This window comes from Belonocnema kinseyi, chromosome 5 (assembly GCF_010883055.1).
Source record: "Belonocnema kinseyi isolate 2016_QV_RU_SX_M_011 chromosome 5, B_treatae_v1, whole genome shotgun sequence".
In the NCBI taxonomy this organism is placed as follows: domain Eukaryota; kingdom Metazoa; phylum Arthropoda; class Insecta; order Hymenoptera; family Cynipidae; genus Belonocnema; species Belonocnema kinseyi.
In genome coordinates this window covers 89638850-89647532 of record NC_046661.1, presented here as the reverse complement: position 1 = coordinate 89647532, position 8683 = coordinate 89638850, and positions in this window count along the sequence as shown.

The following is an 8683-nucleotide window of genomic DNA, read 5'->3' as shown; positions in this document are numbered from 1 at the left end:
TATTTTAGATTCGAAGGAATTGGATTGGAATGAATTGGATTGGAGTGGATTGGATTTGATTAAAATATATTGTAGTGAATTTAATTCGATTTTCCTGGATTAGATTGGAGAGGATTGAAGATGATTGAAGTGGATTGGAGTGGAATGGATTAAATTGTAATGGATTAGATTAGTGTGCATTTAAGTGTATCTGATTGGATTAGAATGGATTTGATTGGATTCAAGAGGTTTCGATTAGAGTGATTTAAGTATTTTAGATTCGAAGGAATTGGATTAGAATGAATTGGATTGGAGTGGATTAAATTTGATTAAAGTATATTGTAGTGAATTTATTTCGATTTTGCTGGATTAGATTGGAGAGGATTGAAGATGATTGAAGTGGATTGAAATGGAATGGATTAAATTGTAATGGATTGGATTGGTGTGCATGAAAGTGTATTTGATTGGATTAGAATGGATTTGATTGGATTCAAGAGGATTATATTGGAATGGATTGAAACGGATTGAATTGGAGTAGATTGGATTCAAATGCATTGCATTAGACTGGATTTGAGTAGAGTGGGATGGATTAAATTGCAATGGTTTGGAGTAGATTGTATTTGAATTAATTAGATTAAAATGAATTTCATTGCAGTGGAGTAGATTTGAATCGACTGAATTATATTGAAATAGATTGCATTGAATCGGATTGGGTTGGAATCGACTGAAGTGGATTGGAGTAGATTGAATTCGAATTATTTGTATTTAAATGAATTTAACTCGAGTGGGGTGTATTGGATTGGAGTAAATTTGATTCGAATAAATTGGTTTGGAAGAGATTGAATTGGAATCTACAGTAGCCAATTGTGGAATAAAGTCAATTGTGGATTATAGTAGATTAGATTCGATTAAATTGGTTTGAAAGGGATTGGATTGGAGTTTATAGCAGTCAATTGTGAATCATAGTAGATTACAGCTTAATGAATTGGATTGGAGTGGATTATTATGGTTTGGAGTGGATTAAAGTTAGTTAGAGTAGATTAGATTCGAGTTGATTGAAGTGGATTAGAATAAAATGGATTCAAGTAGATTGAAGTAGATTGGATACGAATGAATTGTATTGGAGTGGATTAGAATGATTGGGAATGGATTGGATATGATTAGAGTAGATTGCATTTGAATGAATTGTGTTGGGTTGGATTGGATTGTATTGGAATGGATTGGATATGAATTGATTCGAGTGGATTGAAATAGTTTGGATTCGAATGAATTGGAGCGGAATTAATTGGATTGAAGTGGATTGATGTCGAGTGAAGTAGATTGGATTCAAATAAACAGCATTGGAATAGAATGAAGTACTTTGGTATAGAATGGATTTGAATGCATAGGATAGGATTTGAATGCATTATATGGGAATGGATTAGATTAAATCGGATTTGGTTGAATTGCTTAGAGAGGATTTAATTGACATGGAATGGATTAGAGTAGATTGGATTCGATTTTATTAGATTGGAGAAGATTGGATTGAAGTAGATTTGCTTGGAATGTATGAGAGTGGATTGAAGTAGATTGAATTTGAATGAATTGGGTGGGAATGTATTGGATTGGAGTATATTTAAGTAGATTCGATTTGAATGCATTAGATTGGAATCGATTGAATTGAATAGGATTGGTTTGAATCGATTGAAGTGGATTAGATTGGAATGGATTGTAGTAGATTGGATTCGAATGAATTGGATTGAAAATGTTCCAGCTGTATTGTATTAGAATGGATTGGATTCGAATTTACTATGTTGTAATAAATTGGATTGACGTGAATTGGATTGAAATGGATTAGTATGTATTGGAGTAAATTGGATGATATTCAAGTGGATTGTAATAAATTGGATTGCAGTAGATTAGAATGGATTAAGGTTGATTAGAGCAGATTGCATTTATTTATATATTGGATGAATTTGCGTGGATTGAAGTAGATTGAATTCGAATTATTTAGATTCGAATAAACTACATTGGAGTGGATGGGATTGGATTCGAGTGAATTGGATTTTCTTGAAATAGATTGAAATAGATTGGATTAAAATGAATTAGATTGGAATGGATTGGATTGAAGTTTATTAGAGTAGATTGGATTTGAATTAATGAGATTGAAATAGATTGAATTAAAGTAGATTGAAGTAGATTGAATTTGAATGAATTGGGTTGGAATAGATTGGAGTTTATTGTAGTAGATTGGATTCCAATGAATTAGATTGTGATTAATTGGAATGTAATAGATTAGCATGGATTAAAGTGGATTGTATTGGAGTTGATTGGAGTAGATTGGATTCGAATGAATCGAATTGGAATGGATTCAAATGAATTAAATTGGAGTGAACTCGAGCGGATTCGAGTATAATGGTTTCGAATTAATCGGATTGGAATCAATTGAATAGGAGTAGATTGCATGGAGTGGATTGAAGTCGATTTAAATCAAATGAATTTAATTGGAATGGATTGGATTGAAGTGTATTAAAGTAGATTGGATTTAAGTGCATTGAATTAGACTGGATTCGAGTAGAGTGTGATAAATTAAATTGCAGCGTGTGACTTTTGAAATTAGCAAGGGTTGGAATTGGAACAATTTAGCACTTAGCTTAAATTTTGTTCCTTTAAAAAAACTTAATATTTATAAAAGATTTAAATATAAATAGTTACATTTACATTTTATCTCAAGCGACGCCACAAAAGCGGGAACTAAAATCCCCACAAAAATCTTCATTTCTGCCAAACAGAGATAACAAAAGCTGATTTTCAAAGAATCCTTGAAATGGGAACTGAAAAATTTTCGGCGTTATCACTGAATCACGTACTAACTACAATCACATTATTGGCGTTTCCTCATTCTTTATTTGCTGTGAAACTAGTATAAAGAAATAGTAAAACAATCAAATAAAATAAGACCCGGAAAAATAGGACAAACAGGAAATGATTTCAAAATTCTATTGGAGGTACATCTCACCTCCTTTAAACCACTGAATTTTTGATAAATGATGACATTTATAGAAACTTTATTTATGCTTCACTTATTTTTTTAGGTCGAATTATAATTATAAATTAATGTTTTTTTGTTCATTTTATTTCAATTTTCGCAAATAGTGAACTTTTCTGATTGATTGAAAATTAAAACATTTAAATACCAAATAACTTTTTGTCATGAAAAATTAGATTAGAACTGCTTGAAATATTTACTTGGCAAAAAACCTTATTATTTTTGTATTTCTTTCTTATTTTTCTTAAAATTGTATTCTAAGCTGCTCTGAAACATGTATCATATCAATAAATGTATATCATTACAATTCATAATATGCATAAAAATTGAATCATATTAATTCTTATTTCCTTGTTTTTATAATTTTTTATTTTCAATGTTGTTTTTTACGATCAAACAAAAACTACTGCGCAATCTTCATAGGGTCTAATACAGGAACCTACATAGGGTCCTATATAGGAGCCTATGTCCTCTTTCTTATTTTCTGTGCTTTTCCAAAAAGGTAATTTTTTAAATTTTAATCTTATGTTTAACGATAAAAAGAAAATCTACTCGTCCTATCGAAAAATAATTAATAATGAATTTATAGATCTTTTCAGGCCAGAAACTTTTGTCTGGTAATTTAAGTTCATACCTTTTCTCGTTTTTACAAAAAAATTTAATATTTTTATTTAGAATGTTATTTTTCACGACAAAAAAAAAACTAACTTCCATATCAAAAATTGTACCTCTTTTTTGGATGTACAAGTATTGGCAATCTAATCGAATAGATTAATTTTTTCAAAAGTTATCGTGTTCACAGACATACAGACAGGCAGACAGATAGACATACACACATACAGACAGACACATTCGTAAAAACCTGTTTTTCGGATTCAGGGGGGGTTGAAAAATCCATGATTTTAAGTTGATTTTAAATAATGATTTTAAGTTTTTTCCATTCTCATCAGAGAAGGTATTAGATTTGTGTAAAATCCCCCCGCCCCCAGTTTTTGTCAAATGTCCACGTTTTGTGCCCCCTTAATCCGAAAAACAGGTTTCTATGAATGTGTCTGTCGCTATGTGTGTATGTCTAGCTGTCTGTCTGTCTGTGAACACGATAACTTTTGAAAAAATTAATCTATTAGATTAGATTGACAAAACTTGTTCATCCAAAAAAGAGCTACAATTTTTGATAGGGCAGTTAGTTTTTGCTTTTACCGTGAAAAACAACATTCTAAATAAAAATATTAAATTTGTTTGTAAAAACGAGAAAAGTTATGAACTTAAATTACTTGACAAAAGTTTTTGGCCTAAAAAGATCTATAAATTCATTATTAATTATTTTTCGATAGGATGAGTAGATGTTCTTTTTATCGTTAAACATAAGATTAAAAATTAAAAAATTAACTTTTTGGAAAAGCACAGAAAAGACGAAAGAGGACATAAGCTCCTATATAGGACCCTATGAAGGTTCCTGTATTAGACCTTATACAGATGCGCGGTAGTTTTTATTTAATCGTAAAGGACAACATTAAAAATAAAAAAAATTGTACAAAAAAGGAAATAAGAATTAGTATGATTCAATTTTCATGCATATTATTAATTGTAATGATATACATTTATTGAAATGATACGTGTTTCAGAGCAGCTTAAAATATAATTTAAAGCAAAATAAGAAACAAATACAAAAATAGTCAGGATAAATACAATTTGCTTTTTATTTTGCATTTTTAATAAGTAATCCCTGGCAAAGTTACATAAAAAATGTATTATAATTGATATAAAAGTGTTGTGTATAATGTAGAAAAGTTTACAGGTTGGATAAAATCGAGTGCGAAGTATGAGATACATAATGAGAAAGTGTTCATTAAAGCCAAAAGAGCTTCAACAAAAAAGAGTTCAAAATCATAAAATTACAGTTGTCAGTCCGTTCACCTTTGATTTTAAAAGGTCTGTGCCCGAATGCGGAAGAAATGCAAAGGCTAAGCGCGGAGTGCGATTGCCCTCAGTCGCGTGCCGTAGGTGCGCTTACTTTCTCGAGCTAAGCTTTTTTAAAGAAAGAGAATTCCCAATCACAAAATTACACTGGTGCATGTTTTCAGTCTTAATTATAAAATGTTTGCGCAAGAATGTGCGAAAAGATAAAGACACAGCGCATAGCGCGAGATAAATACAACATCGAGCGTGAAGCGCGAGAACCAACAGTTGCGCGCCCTAGGCGCGCTCAAACTTACTAGCGAAGCGAGCCGCGCGCGTAGCGAGCAATGAGAATGTTCCCGCGTAGCGGGCAGACTTTTTACGTTATATTTGTTTATTGATAAGAAATTGAAAGTCTATTTTAAAAATCAGGCTAAAAAAATCCCTTAGAATTCTTATTAGCTTTTTTTAAGAATGTTTTTTGGTCCAAATCGGTCAATATTTTTGTGCTGTACGTTATTCTCAACCAAAACAGTAATTTTTCCGCACTATTTTATGAATAAAAATAAAGGTTTTTTTGAAGTAAATATTTCAAGCAGTTTTAATCTAATTTTTGATAACAAAAAGTTATTTAGTATTTAAATGTCATAATTTCCAATCAATCAGAAAAGTTCACTATTTGCGAAAATTGTAATAAAATTAACAAAAAAAACATTAATTTATAATTATAATTTGACCTAAAAAAATAAGTGAAACATAAATAAAGTTTCTATACATGTCTTTATTTATCAAAAATTCAATTGTTTAAAGGAAGTGAGATGTGCCTCTAATAGAATTTTAAAGTCATTTCCTATTTGTACTAATTTTCCGGGTTTCATTTTATTTGATAGTTTTACTATTTCTGGATACTAGTTTCATAGCAAATGAAGAATGAGGAAACGCTAATAATGGGATGGCAGTTAGTACGTGATTCAGTGATAACGCCGAAAATTTTTCAGTTCCCATTTCAAGGATTCTTCGAAAATCAGCTTTTTTATCTCTGTTGGGCAGAAATGAAGATTTTTGTGGGGATTTTAGTGCATGCTTTTGTGGCGTTGCTTGAGATAAAATGTAAATGTAATTATTTATATTCACATCTTTTATGAATATTAAATTTTTTTAAATGAACAAAATTTAAGCTAAGTGCTAAATTGTTCCAATTCCAACCCTTGCTAATTTCAAAAGTCACACACTGCAATTTAATTTATCCCACTCTACTCGAATCCAGTCCAATCCATTGTACTTAAATCCAATCTACCCAAATTCAATCCGCTCCACTTCAATCTAATTCATTTCAATCTAATGCATTCGAATCCAATCTACTTCAATACACTACAATCCAATAGATTCCAATTAAATTAATTTGATTTTAATCGACTTCAATCCACTCCATGCAATCCACTCCGATTCAATTGATGCCAATCCAATTCATTCGAAACCATTATACTCGAATCCACTCGAGTTCCTTCCAATCTAATCCATTTAAATTCATTCCAATTCAATTCATTTGAATCCAATCTACTCTAAAGAACTTCAATACAATCCACTGCAATCCATGCTAATCTATTACATTCCAATTCATTACAATTCAATTCATTAGAATCCAGTCTACTCCAATACACTCCAATCCATACCAACCCAATTCATTCAAATTCAATCTACTTCCATCTACTCTAATCCATTTCAACTCAATCTACTTTAATTCAATCTATTTCAATCTCATTAATTCAAATTCAATCTACTCTAAAAAACTCTAATCCAATCCATTTCAATCTAATTCATTTAAATCCAATCTATTTCAATCTATTCCAAGCAAATCCAATACACTTGAATCCAATCCCATCCTCTCCAATGCAGTTCATACGAATCCAAATAATTCGCATTCAATCTACTCCAATCCACGCAAATGCCTCCAATATATAAATAAATGCAATCTACTCTAATCAACCCCAATCCATTCTAATCTACTGCAATTCAATTAATTACAATACACTCTAATATAATCCAATTTATTCCAATATAGTAAATTCGAATCCAATCCACTCTAATACACTCTAAACGAAAACATTTCAATCCAATTTATTCGAATCCAATCTACTACAATCCATTCCGATCTAATCCACTTTAATCGATTCAAACCAATCCTATTCAATTCAATCGATTCCAATCTAATACATTTAAATCAAATCTACTTAAATATACTCCAATCCAATACATTCCGACCCAAGTTATTCAAATTCAATCTACTCCAATCCACCTTATCCATTCCAAGTAAATCTACTTTAATCCAATCTTATCCAACCTAATTAAATCGAATCCAACCAACTCCAGTACACTAGAATACAATCTATTCCAATCTAACTCATTTAAATCCATTCTATTTTAACCAATTCGAATGCAATCCACTTAAATTCATTCTGATGTACTACGACTCAATTCATTACAACCCTATTAATTAGAATCCAATGTATTCCTATACACACCAATACAATCTATTTAATGCAATTTATTCGAATCCAATCTACTCCAATCCATTCTATCCCAATTAAATCCTCTCCAATCAATCGAAACCAATCTGTTTAATTTAATTCATTCTTATCTAAAGCATTCGAATCCTATCCTATGCATCCAAATCCATTCTCCACCAAAATACTCCATTCTATTCCAATACAGTTCATTTTAATCCAATCTACTTCACTTCACTCCAATCCACTTCAATCTGATTAATTCCACTCAAAATCATTAGAATCCAAACTATTTCACTTCACTCCAATAAATTCCTATCTAATCCATTCCAATACAATCCAATGCAACCCAATTCATTCAAATCCAATCTACTCTAATTATATCTGATCCATTCCAAATCATTCTAGTCCACTCCAATACAATTCATTCGTATCCAATCTACTTCAATCTACTTGAATCCATTTCATTCTAATCTACTCCAATAAAATCGAATCCAATGTACTCTAACCAACTTTACTCCACTCCAAACCATTATAATCCACTCCAATACAAGTCATTCAGATGTAATCTACTATGATCCACAATTGACTCCTATAAACTCCAATCCAATCCCTTCCAAACCAATTTATTCGAATCTAATCTACTATAATCCAGAATTGACTCTAATCCACAATTGGCTCCTGTAGAGTCCAATCCAATCCCTTCCAAACCAATTTATTCGAATCAAATCTACTCCAATCTAATCCAATATACCCCACTCCAGTTAAATTCATTTTAATACAATTAATTCGAATCCAAACTACTCCATTCCACTTCAATCGATTCCAAACCAATCCGATTCAATGCAATCTATTTCAATATAATGCAGTCGATTCCAATCTACTCCATTCCAATCAAATTCATTTTAATCTAATTAATTCGAATACAATCTACTCCAAACCATTGTAATTTAATCCATCCCAATCTACTCGAATCCAGTCTAACGCTATGCATTTGAATCCAATCTACTCCAATTCAATCCGCGTCAATCCATTCTAATATAATCCTCTTGAATCCAATCCAATCCTTTCTAATCCAATCAGATACACTTAAACGCACACTAATCTAATCCATTACAATTTAATCCATTCCACTCCAATCCACTTCAATCATCTTCAATCCTCTCCAATATAATCCAGGAAAATCGAATTAAATTCACTACAATATATTTTAATCAAATCCAATCCACTCCAATCCAATTCATTCCAATCCAATTCCTTCGAATCTAAAATA